This window comes from Anolis sagrei, chromosome 1 (assembly GCF_037176765.1).
Source record: "Anolis sagrei isolate rAnoSag1 chromosome 1, rAnoSag1.mat, whole genome shotgun sequence".
In the NCBI taxonomy this organism is placed as follows: domain Eukaryota; kingdom Metazoa; phylum Chordata; class Lepidosauria; order Squamata; family Dactyloidae; genus Anolis; species Anolis sagrei.
The window spans coordinates 336,817,972-336,844,396 of record NC_090021.1 but is presented as its reverse complement, the minus strand read 5'-3'; the positions used below and the strand labels follow the sequence as shown (position 1 = coordinate 336,844,396).

The window sequence follows — 26,425 nt, the reverse complement described above, 5'->3', positions numbered from 1 at the left end:
TATCAATCACTGTGCATGTGTGCTTCTGAATTTTCCTCCCCAAATCTGTTGAAATCTGTTTTGTTAGTTTTGTCCTAGACCCTCAATCTGTTAGGTCACCACGAATTCTGATTTTTGTCTTCTAAGGTATTAGCTACTCCTCCCAGTTTGGTGTCATCTGCAAAATTAATGAGCATTGGTTTTATCTGTTATCTGAGTCATTTGTAAAGATGTTAATGAAAAACAGAAACCTGTGGCATCCCAGTGATGCCTTTTCTTAAGGATTACAAGGATCTATTGGTAAGCATGGGAACTGCAGTCTAAAACAGAGAGGTATGGAATCATTAACCCTTTTTGGACTACAATTCCCACAATCACATGCCACTATGCTGGCAGGGGCCTTTGAGAACTGAATTGCAAGACAGTCTGGAAGGTTGGAGTTGCTTCTACTCTCAACTAGAGGAATGGAAATAAAATTTGGTGGTGGTTTGAAATAGTTTACATAGTTGTGGAGTTGAGAGCCAGTGGTTTAGAGAACAAGGTTCAAATGTCTACTCAGCGATGGAAACTTACTGGATGTTCTTGGGTAGGTCACATTTTCCCAATCTCCGAGAAAGGCAAAGGCAAACCCTCTTTGAACAATCCTGCCAAAAGCCCACAGGATAAGTTCACCTTAGGTTTGCCATACGTCGGAAACAACTTGAAGGCACACAACAAAGTTCTGTATAGCCTAACAGGTGGAGTGGTGGGGAGAGTATATTTTCCTAGGATAATGTCTTATATCTATGAGGAGATCTGAGAGAGGCATTTTTCATTGGCTCATATTCAGCTGATTTGCCAAAAGCGTGAAGAAGTGTTAGGTACTGATACAAAAAGTAGAGATCTAGGGTAGGTAGCACCTGGCTTGACAACAGCCCACGTGAAAGGGATTTAGGAGTCTTAGTACACTATAAGCTAAACACGAGTCAACAGTATGATGTGGCAGCTAAAAAAGCCAGTGTGATACTAGGCTACATCAATGGGAGTATAGTGTCCAGATCAAGGGAATGTCATATCCCCTCACCTGGAATAACACTAGGAGATTTACAAGCTAGGTTGTGTCCAGAGGTGAGCTACCAAAATGGTCAAAAATCTAGAAGCTAGGCCCCATGAGGAGCATCTGAGGGAGCTGGGGATGTTTGGCTTGGAGAAAAGAAGATTGAGAGGAGTCATAATAGTCATGTTTACATATAGCAGTGGTTCTCAACCTGGGGTCCCCAGATGTTTTTGGCCTTCAACTCCCAGAAATCCTAACAGCTGGTAAACCGACTGGGATTTCTGGGAGTTGTAGGCCAAAACACCTGGGGACTCACAGGTTAAGAACCACTGACATATAGGATGTCACATTCAGGAGGGGACCAACTTGTTTTCTGAAGTGGAGAGTGGGACACAGTGGACCAGTGGATCCAAATTGCAGAAAAAGAAATTCCATCTAACTATTTGGACATTAAGAGCTGGAGTATGCTGCCTGGGAATCTCCTTCTTTGGAGATTTTTAAACAGAGGCTGCATGGCCATCTTTTGGGAGTGCTTGGCTTGTGTATTTCTTCATGGCAGAAGGCGGTTTGGCTGGATTGCCCTTGGGGTCCCTTCCAACGCCATGGTTCAATTCTGTGGTTCCCTGTTTTCATGGGAGAGCAACTGCTGAGCATTGGGCAGAGTGCTTCCTTTGCACCTATCATTGACCCGAAGAATGGAGTTGAACAATCTGGGCTTGTGATTCTTGTAACTCAGGCCTACATATTTTGGGCTCTCAAGCCTAGTCACACCCTGCATTGAGCTCTGTTGTCAAATTATGTAAGCTTGCCCTGTGTTTACACAGAAGTAGATGATCTCCTGCCAAAGACGCCTGCCCGTAGGCAATGCTGGTATGTTCTGATCTCCCCACATTTTTGTGGGATTTGTGTTTATGTGTGGCTGTGTGCCTTGAAGTCTCATGTCAACTTATAGCAACCCCATAGATTTTATGGGGATTTCTTAGTCAAGGAATACACAAAGTTGGTTTGGCTGGTTCCTTCCTCTATTATATTTCATCTTTTCCTTACCTCTTTTCTTTCCTTAAAAAAAAGGCCTTGCAGGTAAGAACTTGGTTTGGTAACCTAAGATTTATTACTGCCTGTTCTTACATTTGATCAGAACCATCTGTTCATCTTTTCAGAAGTTCAGCTTAAATAGCATAAACACAATTGCTGCATAGTACATTTCGTCTGGAACGAATATAGATAAGCCAGGGGTTGCGGTTGCTGTGACCCAGTTGGCACAGAAGGACCTCGATCATACTATTCCATGATGACAGATCTGTGGGTATAATCAATTCATTGGTTCCAGTAGGCATTCTGCTGGCCTACAAACCTTTTAATCCCACTCTGTCCTTCTCTTGCTTTGGTCATCTCCAGTAAAACTTCCCTGCCTGCTGGACTCTTCACTCGTTCTTTTTAAAAATGTATTTTTTTGTCCAAAAAAGCAACAAGCTAAAACACAAAGAGATGCATATGTCCCATATTATTTATTTATTTTATTTACAGTATTTATATTTTGCCCTTTTCACCTGGAAAGGGGACTCAGGGCAGATCACAGAACACATATATGGCAAACATTCAATGCCAATTATATATTGACAAGACAGACAACAGATAGAGGCATTATATAGGCTTCCCCCCATCTTTCGGCATCTTTGGAGGTTGTGCTCAGTTCCGGCCACAGTTGCCAAGGAACTTTCTTTGTAAACTTTGTAAACTTTCCTCCTTTTTTCAGATCCATATATTCTCTAGGAATTTTTAGGTTTTCTAACATGACTGACCATAGGCTCTCTCTAGAGGACCTAGAGATTCCTAGATAAATGTTCTCTCTAGAAAAATCTTGGTCCTCCAGCATGAGTAGAGGAAGTTGACTATGGAGTCACACTGGAAGGCCCAAAGATAATATTGTTAATCAAATCCATGAACAATCAAGGCCCCTTCCACACAGCTGTATAAAATCCACATTGAACTGGATTATATAACAGTGTGGACTCAGATAATCCAGTTCAAAGCGGATATTGTGGATTATCTGCCTTGATACTCTGGGTTATGTGTCTATGTGGAAGGTCCCCATCATTGCAAAAGTCAAAACTGTAAATGTGGAGGGATGACTTAAAGTGACTTCAGATATACTTTATAGATTAAAAAAAACCCCAAAGTATAGTACCCACTATATAGAGATTGGACCTGTAAGCTGAAGTCAATTTCCCTTTTACAGCTTTCTTACTTCTTTCAGAAAATGGTTTACTAAGCACCTCTTCCAACATGTAAGTAATGCCTTGGGAGATCTTGTTAGCAGCCATAAGGCTTGTGGCCACTCTTCTGGCATATGTTGATTTATTTGTTTTCTCGTGTTGAAGATAATTAAAGGCTTGTTCGTACAAGTTAAGAGTTTTCTCAGCATTGTCACCCTGAAATGAACTTCCTGTGGCACACACCCCTTTTTGGCCATTGCAGCTCCTTTGCGGAACTGGGAACCCCACTTTTCAGACATGAGAGTTTCAATATCATTGACACAGGCAGCAGAAGGGAAATACATGAACCAAGAGCCCCTGTTTTCTATTTTATCTCACCGGCGATTGAGCCTCGGAAAATATGAACAAATCAGTGTCTGAACTGAATCCAATAGTAGGATTTTCCCAACACATAAAAGATGATGGGTGGTGAGATCAACCTCTCCAATCTGATGTAATCCTGATTGTTTGGATTGCAACAGTTCACAGTTTAGCCGTTATTGTACATAATGATGGGCGCTGTCATTCAAAACCAACAAAAGGGACCAGGTTGGGGAAGAATAGTCAGAACAGCACTGTTATCTTATCTAAATAATGTGGGGAAAATGGAGTGACACGCTAGTGGGATAGATTCAGCTTCCTGTTTATGTGGAGGAAGAAAAATGTGTCCTCCAAATTCCCAGTATCAGTGGACGACAGCTGCAAGAAACAGACTTCTAAACCAAGTGGACTTTGGACATAATCCTCAGGGTGTTTTGATGTATATATGGTTCCCTTATCTTCATGGGCTTTTGATGACTCTGAGTAATTTGGATCAATGCTTCCCTTTCAGCATCATTGTCCACGGCAATCCATTTGTAACACAGATGGCAAAATCCACATTTTATGACTTTTTATTTTGTTATATCTTAAACTAGAATGGGAACAGAGAACATTTGAGGCATGCCATCTTTTTAAACATTTTTATAGGCAGACTTTGTTCCTGCTTCGATGCTTCCTAACACTTAGCAACCTGGGGAATTTGCATAACCTTTTCGTGAACACTAAATCTCTCTAATTGCTGGTTTGTCTGATTATTGTGTTTTTTAAAATGTTCCCAGCAGATCTGAACTATTTTTAACATGCCTTGTCATTTAGTACAAGGTGTTCTGGATATCTATTAATTATTAAAGTTCATTGCTGTTCTTTTGTTGTGGCATGGGTAGTGTTTGCTACACACACAAAGATTCGTACAAACACAGATTTCCATTAGAATTGTCATTCTGTTTTTGGTAATCTGGAACAAGGCTTCAAAGCAGCCATTACATAAAAAAGAGAAAAATAAGGAGTGGAACTGATCTTAAAAGCAACATTTCGGTCCTGTTCAACATCTTTATTAATGACTTAGATGAAGAATTAGAAGGGAGGATCATCAAGTTTGCAGACGACACCAAATTGGGAGGGATAGCCAATACTCCAGAGGACAGGAGCAGGATTCAAAACGATCTTGACAGATTAAAGAGATGGGCCAAAACTAACAAAATGAAGTTTAACAGTGACAAATGCAAGATACTCCACTTTGGCAGAAAAAACGAAATGCAAAGATACAGAATGGGGGACTCCTGGCTTAAGAGCAGTACGTGTGAAAAAGATCTTGGAGTCCTCGTGGACAACAAGTTAAACATGAGCCAATAATGTGATGTGGTGACAAAAAAAGCCAATGGGATTTTGGCCTGCATTAATAGGAGCATAGTGTCTAGGTCCAGGGAAGTAATGCTACCCCTCTATTCTGCTTTGGCTAGACCACACCTGGAATATTGTGTTCAATTCTGGGCACCACAATTCAAGAGAGATATTGACAAGCTGGAATGTGTCCAGAGGAGGGCGACTAAAATGATCAAGGGTCTGGAGAACAAGCCCTATGAGGAGCGGCTCAAGGAACTGGGCATGTTTAGCCTGAAGAAGAGAAGGCTGAGAGGAGATATGATAGCCATGTATAAATATGTGAGAGGAAACCACAAGGAGGAGGGAGCAAGCTTGTTTTCTGCTTCCCTGGAGACTAGGACGCAGAACAATGGCTTCAAACTACAAGAAAGGAGATTCCATCTGAACATGAGGAAGAACTTCCTGACTGTGAGAGCCGTTCAGCAGTGGAACTCTCTGCCCCGGAGTGTGGTGGAGGCTCCTTCTTTGGACGCTTTTAAACAGAGGCTGGATGGCCATCTGTCAGGGGTGATTTGAATGCAATATTCCTGCTTCTTGGCAGAATGGGGTTGGACTGGATGGCCCATGAGGTCTCTTCCAACTCTTTGATTCTATGATTCTATGATTTCTCCCCAGTGATAGTTGTTCCCACTTCAGAATGTTTCAGAGCATTTGGTTGGATGCAGAGTCTGCTCATGTTGGTTAAAGAGATGCAGGATATGCTTTTTGCTAAACTTTCCCTTCCACAGAAATCCTTGAAAATCTGCTATATAGAAGGCAGTGCATTGTGTGGTTTCAAAACATAGGAGGAAGTAATGCAAACTGTTTTGGACTTTGTTCCCGTCAGTAAATGGGAAAAATCCTTTCTCTTTTTGGAAGGGGCACCTTGGATCCAATCCATTGTCTTAAATAATGCTCCTTTCAAGATCCTTCGTAGCATTCTGAAAAATCAGGCTACCTTTTGGATCTGTTGTTTGTAATCGGAGTATTTCTTTTGTCTTCAAAGCAGAATTGATTTCATTTGGCTAAATAAAAAAAAACAGTTTGGGCATGGGAATGTTTAAGTTGCATAGGACATATTTGGGCATGTTCAGGAAATGTGTGCTTTCAAAATGAGAATAACACTTTTCCCAATTTGATTCTCATTTCCAGCCAGCATAGCAATTGGTTTTGCCATCTCGCCACAGCTCTGTTTTTCCTGCCTTCTGTCTGTGGTCTTTATGATGCAGTAGGCCAGGGGTCCTCAAACTTTTTAAACAGAGGGTCAGGTCACAGTCCGTCAAATTTCTGGAGGGCCGGATTACAAGTTGAAAAAAAATAAATGAATTCCTATGCACACTGCACATATCTTATTTGTAGTGCATAAAAACACTTAATACAATAATTAAAATGGAGAACAATTTTAAGAAATACAAACTTATTAGTATTTCAATGGGAAGTGTGGGCCTGCTTTTGGCTGATGATATAGGATTGTTGTTGCTGTTGTTGTTGTGTGCTTTCAAGTCGATCCAGACTTAGGTTGACCCTGAGGTTTGGGTAAATGATCTTGGAGGGCCGCATCTGGCCCCGGGCCTTAGTTTGAGGACCCCTGCAGTAGGCTATTTATTTGACATGGTTGCTCTTTTCTAATTTTAAATATTATTGATCCCTTTGGGAGAATCATAGAATCAAAGAGTTGGAAGAGACCTCATGGGCCATCCAGTCCAACCCCCTGCCAAGAAGCAGGAATATTGCATTCAAATCACCCCTGACAAATGGCCATCCAGCCTCTGCTTAAAAGCTTCCAAAGAAGGAGCCTTCACCGCAGATGATCACAGAGGTGGAAGAGACCACAAAGGCCATCCAGTTCATCGTCCGCCATGCAAGAATACACAATCAAAGCACTCCCAGTATCATTATTTTAATTATCACTTTCATCCCACTTCTTTCCATTTTATATTTGAGACTTAGTGTGGCTTAGACAGGTGACTTACAAAAGTGTCTTACAGGTGGTTTACAGAAAATGTGTAGTATACAAGAGCTAAAAAAACCCCAATGACATCATAAAATTTGAAATAAAATAAAATGACGACAACAAGTAAAATTCCAGTACATTTGAGTTGCTGTGAGTTTTCCGGGCTGTATGGCAATGCTCCATAAGCATTCTCTCCTGATGTTTTGCCCACATCTATGGTAGGCTGTTAGGAATTGTGGGAGTTGAAGTCCAAAACACCTGTAGGGCCAAAGTTTGCCGATGCCTGGCCTGTAGGCTTCTTAGATTGAGGTGTCCAGAACTAAACGTAATATTCCAGATGAGATGTGATCAATGGTGGGTCTTTTACTTTTCAGCTCATAGATGAAATATCTGTAGCGATAACTTTCTTCTGATATATTGTCGAAGGCTTTCATGGCCAAAATCACTGGGTTGTTGTAGGTTTTTTCAGGCTATATGGCCATGTTCTAGAGTCATTCTCTCCTGACGTTTCGCCTGCATCTATGGCAAGCATCCTCAGAGGTAGTGAGGTCTGTTGGAACTAGGAAAATGGTTCCTAGTATAAATATAATAAATTAAAGCTTCCAGTAAAGTCAAGTTTTGTCAAATTCTGCAGGTAATATCTATGTGATTTGGTGTTTTCATCCATGTTGTAATTCTTACTACATTGAACATTATGCAGTTTTGTTCCAGCACTATTGAAAGGCCGTTTCAGAATCCTCAGGGCCAGAATAAAACGTTTTATCAACCTAGTAGTTGGGAGAGTTGATGGGTCTTCACTGCCATAACAGTTGGTGATGTTAATGTAGACTGAGAATAATTTTCCTGAAAAATATACTTTGTGCTCTCCTAAAATAGACAGGAACAAGATTGCTTTTTTAAGAGCACAAAGTTTCTGTTTCAAGTTTTAATGAATTTCAAACAGTTCTTGTCCTGGTTCTGTCACAGTTCGCTTGGATCAACAGTTTCTTGCCACGCAGGACCGTATCTTCCCATATGAGCCTGTCTGAGCTCTAAGATTAGAGGCACAGCTGGTGGGAATGTGGGAGAAGGTCTGTGTTGTTCTCCATTGTCTGTATAGATATTTGAGCATCTATGGATTTTGGTTTCTGAAAAGAGGGGGAAGGGATCCTAGAACTAGTCCTGGTTAGTATTTTGATCACAGAATCATGAGAGACCACAAGGGCCATCCGATCCAACCCTATTCTCCTCCTCTGGAAGTTTTTAAGCATCTGTTGGGAGTGTTTTGATTGTATTGTCCTGCATGGCAGGCAGTTGGATTGGATGTCCCTAGTGGTCTATTCCAGCTCTATGATCCTATGATTCTACCATGCAGGATCACAATCAAAGCACTCCAGACAAATGTCCACCCACTCTCTGCTTAAAGACCTCCAGAGATGGAGACATCACCACACTCCCAGACAGCATGTTCCACTGCCCCTCTTGACTGTTTATTCTCCAAATTCAATTTACTCAGGTCCCTAAGTCGCTCCTCAAAGAACTTAGCTTTCAAACCTTTGACTGTTTTGGTCGCCCTTCTCTGTACATGTTCTAGCTTCTCTAAAATAGTTATTGAATTATGGTGCCCAGAACTGGACACAGGGTTATTCCAGGTGACATCTGGAGACCACCAGCAAATACTTGATGTTATAGGGTGTAGTTCAAAGGAGCTGGCAAAACCATCTCCGAGTGTTCCTTGTCTAAGAAAAAATGCATGGGATGATGATGATAGGAGACTTGAAGCTACTTGAAGGTACATATGTATACGGAACTGTGGGACACCATTTGTGTCTTGTTTGCCTTGTTGGGGGAGATGTGAATGCTTCTCTTTATTAAGGACTAGGTTGTTATATGGCTGGTTAGGAGTCAGCTGCATTAAAATCACTATTGATCATGAGTTCGAAACCAGCCTGAGTCAGAGTTCGAAACCAGCCTGGGTCAGAGTAAGCTCCCGACCATTTGTCTAGCTTGCTGGTGACCTTTGCAGCCCGAAAGACAGTTGCATCAATCAAGTAGGAAATTTAGGTACCGCTTAGGCAGGGAAGCTAATTTAACTAATTTATGATGCCATAAAAATCTCCAGCAGTGTGCAAAAGAATGAGAAAGTATTCCATCGGTGTCACAAGTAGACAGTGAAGTGACAGTGAAGCGACAGGAGCCCCCGGTGGCGCAGTAAGTTAAACCTCTGTGCCAGCAGGACTGAAGACCAACAGGTTGCAGGTTCGAATCCGGGGAGAGGCAGATGAGCTCCCTCTATCAACTCCAGCTCCTCATGCGGGGACATGAGAGAAGCCTCCCACAAGGATGATAAAAACATCAAATCATCCAGGCATCCCCTGGGCAACGTCCTTGCAGATGGCCAATTCTTTCACACCAGAAGTGACTTGCAGTTTCTCAAGTCACTCCTGACATGACAAAAAAAATATTAAATTAACAGCTCTTCCGGTGGCCGGAATTCGAACATACCCTCATGAAGCTGGAAAGTTAAATGGCCTCTGTGTGTCTGTCTATATATGTTGTGTGTCTATAGCATTGAATGTTTTCCATGTATATGTGCACTGTGATCCTCCCTGAGTCCCCTGCAGGGTGAGAAGGGCGGAATATAAATACGGTAAATAAGTAGATAAATAGGGAGACCTGGAGTCTATCTATACTTAGAACATGGACAATAGCACAAAGCATTTTTTGCTCTTACGACCCTTGAGATTTGCATGGAGAAAGACTAAGCCAATAGCACGTCTAGTCCAAAACACTCAAATGCCAACCATTTACCAACGGTAGATGATGTTGTTCGACTAGGGAACCAATTAAAGTTTTGGGTTGTTGTAGGTTTTTTCGGCCTATATTACTATGTTCTATAGGCATTCTCTCCTGACGTTTCGCCTGCATCTATGGCAAGCATCCTCAGAGTTTGTGAGGTCAGACCTCACAATCTCTGAGGATGCTTACCATAGATGCAGGCAAAACGTCAGGAGATAATGCCTCTAGAACATGGGCATATAGCCCGAAAAAACCTACAACAACCCAGTGATTCCAGCCATGAAAAGCCTTTGACAATAAATTAAAGTTTTGATGAGGATTTCCCTGAATGTCCTTTTTATTTGACATATTTATTACCGTGGTTTTAACGGCAACATCTGGGGGATTTGTGTACGCAGGGACTATTCCTTCATTGTATTTCCTGCTCTCCTTCCCTTGGAAAGCCAGTGTGGGAAGCGGTAATGTAAACTTTCAGGGAGATGATGGTGTTTCAGGCAAAGCAGGGAGGCCAGTTTTATAATAAACGGCTTAGAATGATCTGTCAGGCTGTGCCTGGTGCAGAGCAATATTTAATTGTATTCTGCATGTCTAAGCAGACTTCAAAGCTTGACTGTCTTTTCTCTCTCTCAAAAAAAGCCCATTCCGCCACACCCACAAGTACTGTAATAACTTGCATGCAGCTTCCAGCCAACTCAAGCTATTAACTTCTCTGGATATTGTTGTTCCACCTCAGGGTTCAAATAAATATGCCTCCCATGCTGCTTAGAAACTAGGCATTTCATAATCCACTTCCTAAGAGAGCATGACCTAGTACAGACCGGTTGGCGTCCTTTCTGGAAGGTGCGTAGAGAGAGAGCGAAGGAAAGACTTTCCAGTTTTATATGAGTTGTAACTTTCCTGCTCTTTATTTTCAGTGCGTCGGAGGGTTGTTTGAATAGAGTTGGCGGAGTAGAATCGGTAGAAGCCAACAAGGAAAGCTTAGCTTACCGTGGGTAGATCATTAACAACTCATGTTTTCCTTACTACTTAACTTCCTTGTTCCTTGGGGAATCAACACTCATAAAAAGCGATTTGGTCCCTTAAGAGGAAATTGAATTTGGGGTGAGGTGTGGATCCACAGGCCTTTAGAGATCAACATGGATGTTATCTCATCCCGTCTGCTTTTTTTTCCCCCCCTGAGGCGCGAGACGTGGTGTGTTTTGCAGCCCACAGGATGGGGAGAAAATATCTGTTTGTGCATGGCTGGCTGTTTTAATCACTGTTTGCACAGTAACCTGAGCTGCGAGGTGCCTGGTGCCAAATTCTCTTGTCTGTCTTTATTCTGGCTGGGAATGCAGGTCACTGGGCATTGGGCAGATTTTGTTTTCTGACATTTTTTTAAGCAAATGCTTTGCTTCAGTAAAACAACAAAGGAATTCTCCCACTCACCAACACAGTGGCTTGTCCAAATGTTGCGTGACTGTTGAGGTTTTGCCAATGTCGTTCTAGGCCTCGTCCCAGTTCCTACCCAACGAGGAGTTTATTTGGACCAGTAGAGAATCACATGGACAAACAGTTTCTGGAAACTGGCAGAACAGGCTGCGAATGAGGATTGTGTGATTGAACGAGTATTTCAGGGGAGAAGGCTAGATAAAAACATTTTCTGTACATACCACAAAGAGAATGTCTTTCCTTTCTGGGTTGTTGTAGGTTTTTCCCTGGGCTATATGGCCATGTTCTAGAGGCATTTTCTCCTGATGTTTCGCCTGCATCTATGGCAAGCATCCTCAGAGGTAGTGAGGTCTGTTGGAACTGGTAGAAAAGGGTTTATATATCTGTGGAATGACCAGGGTGGGACAAAGGACTCTTTTCTTTCTTGTAAGCATTCCATCATTCTCATTCCATCATTCTCAGATATGGAGGTATGGGGCAAGTGAGGCTACTGATTTAGAAAAAAAATCAGTCCCCCAAATACTTTATTTCAGTATCCACATTTCCAAAATTTGAGGCGTAATTGGTGGGCACAAGAGACAAGGCCTTCTCAGTGGTGGCCCCTTGTCTGTGGAATTCCCTCCCCAACAAGATCAGATCAGCCCCTTCTCTCCTGACTTTCAGGAAGAAGCTTAAGACATGGCAGAGGGACGAAGCATTAATCCAGTAAATAGTGCAATAAGGATAAAGGCCTAATAGAATTGACAATTGGACAGACCTATGATCTGGATTACGTGATTTTAATTGATGTTTTAATAATCAATGTTTAATTGTATGGTTTTAACTGTATTTGCTTATTTTTATATTTATATGTATTGGCATTGAATTGCTGCCTGCTGTAAGGCTGCCCTGAGTCCCCCTTTAGGGTGAGAAGGGCAGGATACAAATATGTTAAATAAATAAATAAATATTACAGTAACTTAAAGTTTAAGATGGACATTTAGATTAATAGCATAATAGAGTTGGAAGAAGCCACAGGGACCATCCAGTATCCAACCCCCTGCCATGCAGGAAAATACAGTCAAAAGACATCTGACAGTTGACCGTCCAGTCTGTGCTTAAAGGCCCTAAAGCAGTGGTTCTCAACCTGTGGGTCCTCAGATGTTTTGGCCTTCAACTCCCAGGATTCCTAACAGCTGATAAACTGGCTGGGATTTCTGGGAATTGTAGGCCAAAACACCTGGGGACCCACAAGTTGAGAACCACTGCCTCAAGGGATGATGTTTCCACCACACTATTCCACTGTCAAACAGCTCTTACCTTCGGAAAGTTCTTCCTACCGTTTAGGTGGGATCACTTTTCCTGCCATTTGAATCCATTGCTCCATTGTGTCCTATTCTCTAGAGCAGTGTTTCTAAACTTGTGGGTCCCCAGATATGTTGGCCTTCACCTCTCAGAAATCCCAACAGCTGGTAAACTGGCTGGGATTTATGGGAGTTGTAGGCCAAAACACCTGAGGACCCACAGGCTGAGAACCACTGCTCTAGAGCAACAGAAAACAAGCTTGCGCCCTCCTCAATGGGACATTCGTTCAAATATTTAAACATGGCTATGATGTCCCCTTCTCTTGTCCAAGCTGAACATACACAGCTCTCTAAGTTGCTTCCATAGGGATTCATAGTTTCCAAACCTTTGATCGTTTTGGTCACCCTTCTCTGATGGACACGTTTCAGCTTGTCAATATCCTTTTTGAATTGTGGTGCCACAGAATTTAGTTATACAATTGAGGCCTCCAAAGAAAAGTGTAGTGTCTAAATACCCAAGATTTACTTTTGGGATATTTTTAATATTTCCAAGTCATGGGTGGTGGAATTTGTGAATGCAAAATCCTTGGATGTGGAGGGCTAACTGCTTAAGAGTTGTTCAATGCCTCATTTTCTGAACTACTAGAAACTTGGGAAATGAATGAAAATTTCATAGTTATTCAAGTTATTTCAAATTACTGGTTCAAAGGGATGAAGGAGTGTTGGGAAGAGCTCTGAGATCTAAATTATTTTCCCCCCAGTTTGATGTGGCACCTACTTTATCTCCTGGACTGTAAACAAATTACAACAGTTATTCCTAAATGAAGCACATCCCTGCCTTAGAGGGTTTTATCTTAAGGTGGACAAAGAAGACAAGAGAGTTATGAGAGAAACCTCATCTCAGTCCTCCCACTTTCCTTGTTATTTATTCCTCCATTCCATCCTCCTACAATTCCTACTCATCAGAGCCAAAATTCTCTTCCTCCAGCTCCATAGATCACAGAGCCAATTTCACCACTGCTTTCCACTGTTGGAAATCTCTCAAACATTTTAGGGCAAAGCATTTACTCTTCATGCAAAGGGGTGTGTGGTTTCATCAGCAATGTGTTTTGAAAACCTGTCACTGCAGATGGCCAAGTGTTTCCCTTTTGTACTCCAGGGTCCATAGTGGAAGAGTTTTGTTGCTGAGCTGATGTAACTGTGGTACAAAAGAATAATTTTCCTTTGCTCCTATTATAATCATGGAGCAGGTCTATTAAAATGGCTGTCAGTTCCTTTGTGTCTGGAAGTCTTCCTTGACCATTGGTTCGGTCATTTACCCAGACATTTGGCAACAAGAGAGGATATTTAGGAATTATTGTATTAAATACTTGGATCATCCTGCCATTTCACAATTGGCCGGATCTTTGGATCACCAGCTGTAAATACCAGCTGTACATAGGTTGGTGTTTCAGATTTATGAGAGATCCTTCTCCTATCAGCTCAGCCCTTAATTCCAAATTCTGTTGTTCCTCTCTTTTTGTTGTTAACTGCTGTCAGGTTGACTTATAGTGAACCTATCAATGAGAGATCCTATCATTGGCAATCCAGCTCAGGTCTTGCAGATTCAGGGCAGCCATGCCTTCCTTGATGGAGTCTATCCATCTGAATGTAGTTTTTCTCTTTTCTGACTGGCTTCTACCTTACCAGGCATTGTTGTCTTTTCTAGTGAGTCATGTCTTCTTGTGATGTCTCCTAAGTATGATAGTCTCAGTTCAGTCAGCTTAGCTGCTAGGAAGGATTAATGTTTGATTTGCTATTGGACCCATTGATTTGTCTCCTTAGCAGTCCACAGTATCCACAGAACTCTTCAAAGAAGTTAATTTCTTCCTGTCTGCTTTCTTCACAGCCATACATAGAAATGGGGAGTCCAATGGCTCTGGGCCATCTTAACTTTAGTGTTCAGGGAGATATTTTGTTGTTTATTGTTGTTTATTTGTTCAGCCGCTTCCGACTCTTCTTGACCTCATTTACCAGCCCATGCCAGAGCTCCCTATTGGCTGTGGCCATCCCCAGTTCCTTCAAAATCAAGCCAGTCACTTCAAGGATACCATCCACCCATCTTGCCCTTAGTTGGCCCCTCTTCCTTTTTCCTTCCATTTCCCTCAGCATCATTGTCTTCTCCATTCTTTCCTGTCTTCTCATGATGTGGCCAAAGTGCTTCATCTGCCTCTAATATCCTTCCCTCCAGTGAGCAGTTGGACTTTATTTCCTGGAGGATGGACTGGTTGGATCTTCTCGCGGTCCAAGGCACTCTCAGAATTTTCCTCCAGCACCACAGTTCAAAAGCATCTCTCTTCCTTTGTTCAGACTTCCTTATGGTCCAGCTCTCACATCCGTAGGTTACTACAGGGAATACCATTGCTTTAACTATGTGGATCTTCGTTGCCAGTGTGATGTCTCTACTCTTCAGTATTTTATCGAGATTGGTCATTGTTCTCCTTCCAAGAAGTAAACATCTTCTGATTTCCTGGTTGCAGTCTGCATCTGCAGTCATCTTTGTGCCCAGAAATACAAAGTCTGTCACTTCTTCCACCTCCACCAACCAGTTATCCATCAGTCTGGTTGATCATCATGGTTTTTTTTAATGTTTAAGTACAACCCAACTTTTGCTCTGTCTTCTTTCTCCTTGGTTAGAAGGCTCCTCAGCTCCTCCTCGGTTTCAGCCAGAATCTGTCTCCTTCATAGCTTCTATTGCAAGTTTTATCTTCTTCTGATTTCTTGACTTTAGCCTCCATTCTCATCAATGATTAAGCCAAGCTGTGGAAAATCTTGAACTATTTCAATGTCTTCAGCGTATGTTTATTGTTATATAAATCATTTGCTGTCATATTTTTGTTTTCTTAGTATTCACCTGCAGAACAACTTTTTCACTTCCTTCTTTGACTTTCCTCATTAATCATTTCAAGGCTTTTCTATCTACTTCTAGTGATATGGTGTCATTTGCATATTTTCGATGGTTGATGTCCCTTCCTCCAATTTCCACGCCTTTCCTTCGAACCTAATCCTGATGATATTTTCTGTGTACAAGTTAAACAAATAGGGTGATAAAATAGAATGATAGAATTCAGCCACTGAAGGTCACATAAATGAGCAAGAGCCTCACTAGGTGTGACCATTGGTTGCAAACTGATAATACCACCAATATTGTTTGATTCTGCAACAGAGCATGACTCTGGGAGACTTAAATGCAAAGGGCTAATAAAGCAATGCTGAATTAATCTCAAGTGTTCCAGTTTTTATATAAGAGGCAAGTCCATCTCTCTAAGACAGAATGTTTTGCAGTTAAGGCACCCCTGGGTTGCATTTGTGTGTGTGCCTGATTCTGATTCTTTTTTCTCCCAAACCTCCATGTTGGCACTTAAAAGGAGGGAGGATTGTACAGGGCCCGGATCAGCTTGGTCAACTGCTGATCCTTTTCTTGTTACAGACCTCTTGCTAATGCTTAATCTCAATTTGCTTTCCCCTCATCTTAAAACCACTGGATTTTGTTGGATTTTCCATGGATATGGTGAATACAGCCTTCAAACAGAAGCAGGCAAGGTGTTCCCTGAAGACAAGCCGCTGTGTTGGTTATATCAAAATGCTGATAATGGCTGCTTTTGCAGCTAAGTCTTATAGGTCAGAGCTATGGAAAACAGTAAGCCCCACTTCCCTTTGCCTATCAGTGGGGAGGTTCCCATTGGCAGGATGAAAGCGATGAAAACAGTCTTGCTCACTGTCCCAGAAATTCTTTGAACATTGTTGTCATTAATTTTTTCCTGAAATGGAGGAGAAAGAACAGTAGCACAGCAAATGTGGAAGGCAAGGGATAAGGAGAGGGAGATGAGGTTTGAGGAAGAGGTCAAAACCTTCATTTGTGTAAAAGTTTTGTAAAGATTCAGCTTGGATTTCCAGTCCATCCTGAGCCTGGGAAAAATACATTCAGAGAGCACCACCTCTCTGTTTGATAATATGTGTTGCAGGACCAAGGAATGCATGCATGCAATTTATTTCATCTAAACATTGCTATTTTACATGTTGTTGTTGTTGTTGTTATATTTATTTATTTGAAGTGGCTACATCTCTGCATAATCCTGAGAGTTGTTCTTATGTGCTATTGCATTGTTTCAGACCTATAGTAAGTTAAGAGTTTTGGAAAAATGACATTCATAACTTTTTTGAAAAGAAAAATGATGTCATATCCTTTTGGTAAATGTGAATTTTCTGGAGACTACCTTTTGAAAACCACTAGTTAGTGAAAAGCGCATGGTCCTGTTAAAAGTAAACCCTTTGAAAAAGTGGTGCTCACAAGCATTCGTGTAATGGCACACAGGTAACTCAGCTGCTAAACTGATAAACCATGTCTTTGAACTGCCAGGGACAAAGACATGCCACTGCACAAAAAACATATATTTAGCTAGCAAAGTTTTAAAATGTTTCTTTGAATTTGCAGCTGCAGTTGCCCAAAACATATACTCTCCTTTGAAAAAAAAAATTCTTCTTGAAAAAATAACACATCTTGTTTATCTTGTATTAATTTAGCATACAGGCACATTTCTTATTAAAGTTCAGTTATAGATAGGATGTAGTTCCTTTGTGTTGAGAACACAGGGAAGAAAGTAGAGTGACCTTTATAGATCTAAGAGACAGCAGGCTCACAGTACAAGATCCCAAAGATCCCCAATTACTCTCTATATACAATGTGTTGATGAATCTTTACTTCCAACACTTGTGACCTACCGAACTGGTCACCCCTGCTCCAGACAACCAGGAATGTGGAATAGTGGAGTGGCTGCTGCATTAAGGAGTACCCTTTCATTTCAGTAGCATTGCATGCAGGTTTAAACAGTCCAGACTGGCCCACGGGGTTCTCTGCCCTTCGTACAGAAAGGTAAATGTCACTGGAAATTTAAAAGCCAGGCACTTTAGGACTCTGGGGAGGAGTTAATTGAGTTCTTTTATTGCCCATCTTTCGATCTGTGGTTAAAAGATGTACCAACTCTGAGGACTGGCAATTAGCAGGGCACCAGCCAGGAGGGCGAGGGGCTGCCTTTTATTCACTGCCACAGAAGTATAATCTCATCCAGCAGTGTGTTAAAAGCATGTCTATGTGTGTGTGTGTTTATTTTTCTCCCACACTTTTGAGTGGGAGTTGATCCCACTGAGAGCTTGAATGGAAAACCAACAGAGGAGTTGTGCCAGATGTTGCTTTCGTAGTGCAACAGCCTTCTAGGTATTGTTGGATTTATTTTGTCTTCCCCAAGTTGTAGGAAAACGTCCTGTGCCCCAGATCTTTCTTTTTATGAACTATAACCACAGTATTCCTAGTCAAGCTCTTTGTGAGATACTGGGATTTTAAAAAACATGTGCCTTTTCCATACTCTGCTATAAGCTTGTGTGTCTGGTTTGCTGTAAGAACTCCCAACTGGAGGTGCAATCAATCTCTATTCTTTTGCTGGTTGAACTTCAAGTTGACCCTATTTATTTGTCAAGGGGAGTTTTGGGGCCCAAAGTTTTGGATTTTAATATGATCCATGGATAAGTCAAAAATCATTCTGCAGGGAGGGGAAAGCATAAGAGTTAAGGTACAGAACAACAAGAAGTCTCTCCCCTTGACTTGAGGTGGGTTACAATATCACTAAAAGCACATAATCATCTAAAACATGTGGGTGCTAGAAACAATATCATACAAAAGCTGACTGGCACTACCTGGGGATCACAACCAGATACAGTAAAGACATCTGCCCTTGCACTGTGCTACTCTGCTGCTGAGTATGCATGCCCAGTGGGGAACACATCTCACCACACTAAAACAGTGGATGTGGCTCTTAATGCCGCATTATCACGGGGTGTCTACGCCCTACACCACTGGAGAAATTACATTGCTTAGCCGGTATTGCACCACCTGACATCCGCCGGGAAGTAGCAGCCAATAGTGAAAGGACCAAGGCAGAGACATATCCAGCTCATCCCCTGTTTGGGTATCAGCCAGCACGTCAATGACTTAAATCTTGAAATAGTTTTCTAAGATCTACAGAGACACTCACTGGAACACCTCAGCAAGCTAGAGTCCAAAAATAGCAGGCTCAAACCCAGAACCTCAACCAATGGCTGACAGCAAATGAGAGACTCCCCCCTGGACACACAGAGGACTGGGCGACTTGGAAGGCGCTGAACAGACTGCGCTCTGGCACCACGAGATGCAGAGCCAACCTCCAGAAATGGGGCTACAAAATGGAATCCTCGACATGCGACTGTGGAGAGGAGCAAACCACCGACCACCTGCTGCAATGCACCCTGAACCCTGCCACATGCACAATGGAGGACCTTCTTGCAGCAACACCAGAGGCACTCCAAGTGGCCAGATACTGGTCAAAGGACAATTTAATCAACTACCAAACTCACAAATTTTGTATTTTGTCTGTTTGTTTGCTTTGTTCTGTTAAAAATGTAATATAATTGACTGGTTGCCCTGACACGAGAAATAAAAATCTAAAACATTCTATAAAATACACATATTAAAACATATTTCTACAAAATACATATTAAAATACACAGAACAAAGATTGAACATAAGATGCAAGTTTGAAATTGGTGATTTAAACTGGCTGGGTAGGTCTGCCGGAAGAGATAGGTCTTCAGATGGGTTTTAAATTCCAACAGGTCATTTAGCTGTGGGCGCTCTTCTGGCAGGTTGTTGGGGCAGCTGATGAAAAGGTCCTCTGGATGAAGGTCGCCAGTCGGGTTCTGCTTGTCTGTCTGGAGTACCTGCCCCCCAGAGGACCTCAGTGTACTAAAGGGCCATGGATTTTACGGGAGAAGGCGATCCTTTAGGTAGCCTGGCCTCAAACCATGTAGGGCTTTAAAGGTCACAACCAACACGTTGTACTTTGCCCGGAAACTATTTGGCAGCCAGTGGAATGACTCTAGGAAAGGTGTAGTGTGCTCACTCCTGGAAGTTCCTATCACCAATCTGGCTGCTGTATTTTGAACCAACTGGCGTTTCTGAACTTGGTACAAAGGTAGCCCAATGTAAGAGTCCAACCTTGAGGTTACTAGTTTGTGTTCCAATGGGGACAAATGCAAGATACTCTGCTTAGGCAGAAATGCAAAGATACAGGATGGGGGATGCCTGGCTCGACAGCAGTATGTGTGAAAAAGATCTTGGAGTCCTCGTGGACAACAAGTTAAACATGAGCCAACAATGTCATGCGGCAGCTAAAAAGGCCAATGGGATTTTGGGCTGCATAAATAGGAGAATAGTGTGTAGATCCAGGGAAGTCATGCTACCCCGCTGTTCTGCCTTGGTCTTAGAATCATAGAATCATTGAGTTGGAAGAGATCTCTTAGGCCATCCAGTCCAACCCCCTGCCAAGAAACAGGAAAATCGCATTCAATGTCAGATCACACTTGGAATACTGTGTCCAATTCTGGGCACCACAATTTAAGGGAGATGTTGACAAGCTGGGATGTGACCAGAGGAGGGCGACTAAAATGATCAAGGGTCTGGAGAACAAGCCCTATGAGGAGTGGCTTAAAAAACTGGTCATGTTTAGTTTTCAGAAGAGAAGGCTGAGAAGATATATGATGAGGGCCATGTATCAAGATGTGAGGGGAAGTCAGAGAGGAGACTGACCTAAACTAAAGACTAGGACGCAGAAAAATTGTTTCAAACTTCAGGAAAGGAGATTCCACCTGAACATGAGGAAGAACTTCCTAATGGTGCAAGCTGTTCAGCAGTGGAACTCTCTGCCCTGGAATGTGGTGGAGGATCCATCTTTGGAGACTTTTTAACAGAGGCTGGATGGTCATCCGTTGGGGGTGCTTTGAATGTGATTTCTCTGCTTCTTGCCAGGTGGTAGGATTTGATGGCCCACGAGATCTCTTCCAACTCAATGATTCTATGATTCTGCCTTTAGTTCCTCCTAATCTTGGAAGGGGCGCAGATTGCCATCTGCGCCCCTTCCAAGATTAGGAGGAACTAAAGTGCTTCTGACTGTCGCATCTACTTGGGCTGACATTTGGAGAGACAGATCCAGGAGTCCTTGAACCAAACTGTAAACATAGTCTTTGAGGGGGAGGGGGGTACCATCCAGAACAGGTTGACATGCCTCCATCCCCAAATTAGGACCCTTGATGGCAAACACCTCTGTTTTGTCTGGATTCAATTTCAATTTGTTTTTTTTTTCTCATCCATCCCATGGCCTCCTCCAGGCATTTATTCTTGGTGTTGAAAGCCACTGAGAGGTTTAGAATCACCAAGAGAGACCCACACCTCTTGTCAATATTAAGACGGAGATCATCTACTAAGGCAACCATAGCAGTCTCAGTTCCATATCCTGCTCTAAAGTAATCACCTGTGGATAAGTCAATCCAGTTCTGTACTAAATTCCTCGCTTTATATATGATCAAATAAAGTATTTGCAAATTTCAGTAAGCAGAAATTTATTTGAATTTTGCAGTACAGGCTTGTCTACTCATTTGGAGCGATTGGAAGCAAAAAAAGAATACTATCCTCATACTGTTAGGAACACTCTCGTAAGATAGCTATTTCCAGAATAAAGTGTAGGAAGGGAGAAACCGCTTCAAAATAGAAATAGTGACGTCAAAGTAGTCAAGTAAAGGGTGTGCAGCTGGAATGGAAGACAAATTCTAGAAGCAAATAGTAAGAAGTCAATCCTTAAATGGCTCAGGGCTTTGACAAGCAAGGATTGGCAAGAATGGATAAGGGATTTCCTTGTGTCTATGCTGTGTTTTCTGTTCTTTTATTCAGTACTCTAGATGGACAAACAGATTGCCGTGAGCCTGAAGGCATCATGCATGATTTCATTGAAATAGGCTAATAATTGTCCAACAACATGATATGGCATCTAAAAAGGACAATGTGTTTCTAGGCTGAATCAATAGGAGTCTAGTGTCTAGACCAGTGGTTCTCAACCTGGGGTCCCCAGATGTTTTTAGCCTCAACTCCCAGAAATCCTAACAGCTGGTAAACTGGCTGGTATTTCTGGGAGTTGTAGGCCAAAAACATCTGGGGACCCCAGGTTGAGAACCACTGGTCTAGATCAAGGGAAGCTACACTTCCTCTCCATTCTGCTCTGGTCAGATCTCAACTGGAATAATCTAGGCAATCCCCGAGTTACAAACATCTGACTTCTATCTGACTACTAGGTGAGACTACAGGAAGTGAGAGAAATCTATCACTAGGAAGATAAATTAACCCCTGAAAGAGCTATTATGGGGAAAGGGGGTCTCCACTGAAGCTTTCTCTCCAATCCATGTTTCCACAACTTTTTCAAAATCCAATGATCACAGGAACAGAAAGTGAGCTTAAATCTTCTGAGCAGTGGCACAGACACCAAAAGAAATGCCACAGGGGTGTTAACCCTTCCCTGTGCTAGCGGCAGTTCGATATATATATGATTGGCTGGAATTATACTTTTTAAAGTATACCTGTTCCGGCTTACAAACAAATTCAACATGAGAACAGATCTACAGAACTTGGGGGCTGTCTGTACTCTGCCCAGTTCTGGGCAACACAATTCAAGAAGGGCATTGAGAAGCTCAAAGGTGTTTGGAGAAGAGTGACCAAAATGATCAAAGGTTTGGAAAGTAAGTCCTGTGTGGATCAGTGTTGGGAACTGGGTATGTTTAGCTTGGAGAAGAGAAGAATGAGAGGGTACATAATAGCCGTGTGTAAATATTTGAAGGGTTGTTGCAACAGGCAAGCTTGTTTTCTGCTGAAGATTAGGACCTGGAGCAATGCATTCAATACAGAAAAGAGATTCCACCTAAACATTGGGAATAAAATCTTAACGATAATGCTGTTCGACAGTGGAATATATTGCCAGGAAGTGTGTTGGAGTCTCCTCTGGAGGTTTTTAAGCAGAACTGGGTGGCCATCAGTCAGAAGTGCTTTGGTTGTGTCTTCCCGCCTGATGTTGTTGTTCATTCGTTCAGTCGTCTCCGACTCTTCGTGACCTCATGGACCATCCCACGCCAGAGCTCCCTGTCGGCCGTCACCACCCCCAGCTCCTTCAAGGTCAGTGCAGTCACTTCAAGGATGCCATCCATCCATCTTGCCCTTTGTCGGCCCCTCTTCCCTTTGCCTTCCACTTTCCCCAGCATAATTGTCTTCTCTAGGCTTTGCTGTCTCCTCATGATGTGGCCAAAGTACTTCAACTTTGTCTCTAGAGACACCAGTAAGCAATATGCCACAATTCTGGGATGTGTGTTAAGACAGCACCCTTCTCCTCACCATGTGTATGTGTTTATATGTAGGGATGAATGTACAGTATGTGGTGCTCCAGCACCAAGAGCACACTAAGCTGTTCTTACAGTAGAACATGATAATGGAAATGTGTCCTCTCCATGCTTTATTCGGGGAGCTGAATTCTGGAACTTCTATACAACATATCAAGACAGCATTTTTGCATGTTGTATTCTTTTTTTCCTGGTCATTTGTTTTTATCATATCAGGAGTAATTTGAGAAACTGCAAGTCGCTTCTGGTGTGAGAAAATTGGCCATCTGCAAGCACATTGCCCAGGGGACACCCAGATGTTTTATCATCCTGTGGGGGGCTTCTCTCATGTTTCCGCATGAGAACTGGAGCTGACAGATGGGAGTTCACCCCACTCCCCGGATTCAAACCACCGACCTTTCAATCAGCAGTCCTGCCGGCACAAGGGCTTAACCCATCGTACCACCGAAGGCTCCTCATAATAAGACATGACAAGGAAGCTTTGCATCCCAACCTGGCGACAATTAATCACCTGTTGTCCAAATAAATACTTGTCTTTTCGGCCCTAGAGCTTAGAAAGTAGTTTGTCTTCCTTTTTCCTTTCCCAAAACTGGATTTTGTGCCCTATATTTTATGGTCTTCCTTTCCCCATTTCTCTCTCAATCTGCCTCTCTCTGCAGGGAACTATTCACACTGCCCTTAATGGGTTATTGCCCTTACCATTCAGGAGTCTGGATTTTATAGACATAATTTTATTTAAAAGCTTGAAGTTCGAGACAGAAAATATTTACCTTTGTATGAACACATTTACTAAGCAACAAGCAGAAGGAAAGTGTATGAAATTGCATTTTGGGGGGATGAGGGTTCCAGATGCTTTGGTCAACGTGGCAACTGATTATATTGGCTGGGAGATTTGGGGATCTGTAGTCCAAATAAAGGAGATTTGTCAAGATCTGGAAGGAAGTCATTTGTGGCATGCACATCTGAGTGAAGACGCATAGGACTGTGTGCATTACATAATCCCGTTCATTAAATGAATGTGGTTTCTTCCCTTTTCCTCCCAGCCTCCCCCTTCAGCTATTTTTTTGATGCTGTCCTTTCCTCACCCCCTGGGATTCCTTGTTCTTTTTCTACCAGAGCTTTTCAGGGGAGTGAAAACAAAAGGCGAACGGCAGGACTTGAAGTGCCAAGAAGGAGCAAGGCTCCTGGAATGTGAAGTGAATGCTTTTGACTGGTTGGAGCAAGTGCTTTGGTTGTTTCTTCTTGCCTTCTTTGCAAGCGCCTACATTGTTGGGGCTACAATAAGCTGCAGGTCTAAACTTAGCACAGAGGCTGGGGTTGTGGGGTGCGGGAGAGGTGGGACCTTGCCTGGCACTCTTGGCTTAATCCAGCATCTAAATACCATCTTGTGTGCAACTTCATTGTTTTGCTATTGAGAGTGAAAGAAGAGTTTATGCAATCAGAACCCCGTTATCTGGGAGAATACATATTTATCTGAAGTCACAGATTCTTTGGGGATAAATATACTATACTAGCTCTACCCGCCATGCGTTGCTGTAACCAACTTTCCCTCCTCCTTTCTCTCCTTCCTTTTTTCTTTCCTTCTCTCCTTCCTTCCTTCTCTACCTCTTTCCTTTCTTCTCCTCCCTTTATTTTTCCCTTTTCTTTCTCTCCATTCTTCGTTCTCTACCTATGTTTGAACTTCAACTCCTAGCAGTCCTCCTTATCGATTTACCTTACTTACTTACTTAGGCGATCCCTCGTTGGATGAGTAAGATGGTCTTCCATGATGGGTTTCCTTGTGGATTCGTAGGTGGCTGTGGAGTCCTGTTCTTGACCCGCATCTTCTCCCACAGTGAAGGCATTGGTTTCCAGGTGAAAGGCGGTCCCGGTCGGGGTTGGCTTGACGTGCCTTCCTCCTGGCACGTTTCTCTCTTTCACCCTCCACTCATGCCTCCTCGAATTCTGCAGCACTGCTGGTCACAGCTGACCTCCAGCTGGAGCGCTCAAGGGCCAGGGCTTCCCAGTTCTCAGCGTCTATGCCAGAGTTTTTAAGGTTGGCTTTGAGGCCATCTTTAAATCTCTTTTCCTGTCCACCAACGTTCCGTTTTCCGTTCTTAAGTTCGGAGTAGAGCAACTGCTTTGGGAGACAGTGGTCAGGCATCCGGGCAACATGGCCGGCCCAGCGGAGTTGATGGCAGAGTACCATCGCTTCAATGCTGGTGGTCTTTGCTTCTTCCAGCACACTGACATTTGTCCGCTTGTCTCCCAAGAGATTTGCAGGATTTTCCGGAGGCAGCGCTGATGGAATCGTTCCAGGAGTTGCATGTGGCATCTGTAGACAGTCCACGTTTCGCAGGCATATAGCAGGGTTGGGAGGATAATAGCTTTATAGACAAAAACCTTGGTATCCCTACGGTTGTCCTGGTCCTCAAACACTCTCTGCTTCATTCGGGGAAATGCTTCACTCGCAGAGCTCAGGTGGTGTTGTATTTCAGTGTTGATGTTGACTTTGGTGGAGAAGTGGCTGCCAAGGTAGTGGAAATGGTCAACATTTTCTAATGTTACACCATTAAGCTGTATCTCTGGCATTGGGGAGGGGATGGCTGATGACTGCTGGAACAGCACTTTGGTTTTCTCGATGTTCAGTGACAGACCAAGCTTTGTGTATGCTTCTGCGAAGGTGTTTAGAGTGGCTTGTAGATCTTTTGAATGCGCGCAGATGACATTGTCATCATCATACTGGAGTTCTATAACAGATGTTGTTGTAACCTTGGTTTTGGCTTTCAGTCTGCTGAGGTTAAACAGCTTGCTATCAGTCCGATAGATGACTTCCACTCCGGTGGGAAGCTTCCCGATCTACCTACCTACCTATCTCTATGTAATCTATCTATCTTATCTATCTGGACGATTGCTGAGAGTTGCAGTCCAGGAATATGCACTGTATTGTCATTTAGCTTTTTTGGTTTTTAAGTCCTTTCCACAGTTTTTTTGGGGAGGTTTATGAGTGATGGTCACTCAGTGGTCTGTTAAGGTCGTAGTGTCCAAACTTTGTGTCAATTTGTCCAGTGGTTTTTCAGTTATGATAATCCCACAAACTAACATTACATTTTTATTTATCACCAAGGTAAAGGTAAAGGTAGTCCCCTGACATTAAGTCCAGTCATGTCTGACTCTGGGGTGTGGTGCTCATCTCCATTTCTAAGCCAAAGAGCCAGCGTTGTCTGTAGACACCTCCAAGGTCATGTGCCCGCCATGACTGCATGGAGCGCTGTTATTTATCACCTAAAGGACCTAGAAAATTCCTAGAGAGACCATTTACCCAACAGATATGGATAGATGAAACCTGCCCATGGGTTTTTTTAGTTATGTTGGTTTTAGTCTACTGCAGTTTCCAGGGCATTAGAGATTAAAAAATATTTTATTTGTTTCTGCTCTGAAGATAACTCCATTGGGCTTTTGTGTGGCTGCGAATTCAACTTTCTTAAGAATTCTCCTTCTACTTCAGTGCTAGGCTATAGTTGTAACTGCAAAACCAGTAGCTCTTACAGAACAATACTTGAAAGATGGTGCTCAGAAATAGACAGGGTATTTCAGGTGACATCTGACCAAAGGAATTGTGAGAGTTGAAGTCCAAAACACCTGGAGGGCCCAAGTTTGCACATAGAGATTCTAGAGATAGCAGTTTAACCAACTCTACAAGCCTTCAAAGGGCTGCCTCTATAATTTTCTGCTTCTCTTGTTACTTTTGAAAATGTGCTGC

General features: G+C 42.7%; 1 protein-coding gene across 1 annotated transcript in view; it reads left to right on the top strand.

Moving 5' to 3' along the window:
- Positions 1-26,425, top strand: part of FBXO34 (F-box protein 34) — a 94,582-nt gene that overhangs the window by 31,240 nt on the left and 36,917 nt on the right. The gene's annotated exons all lie outside the window — the stretch shown is intronic.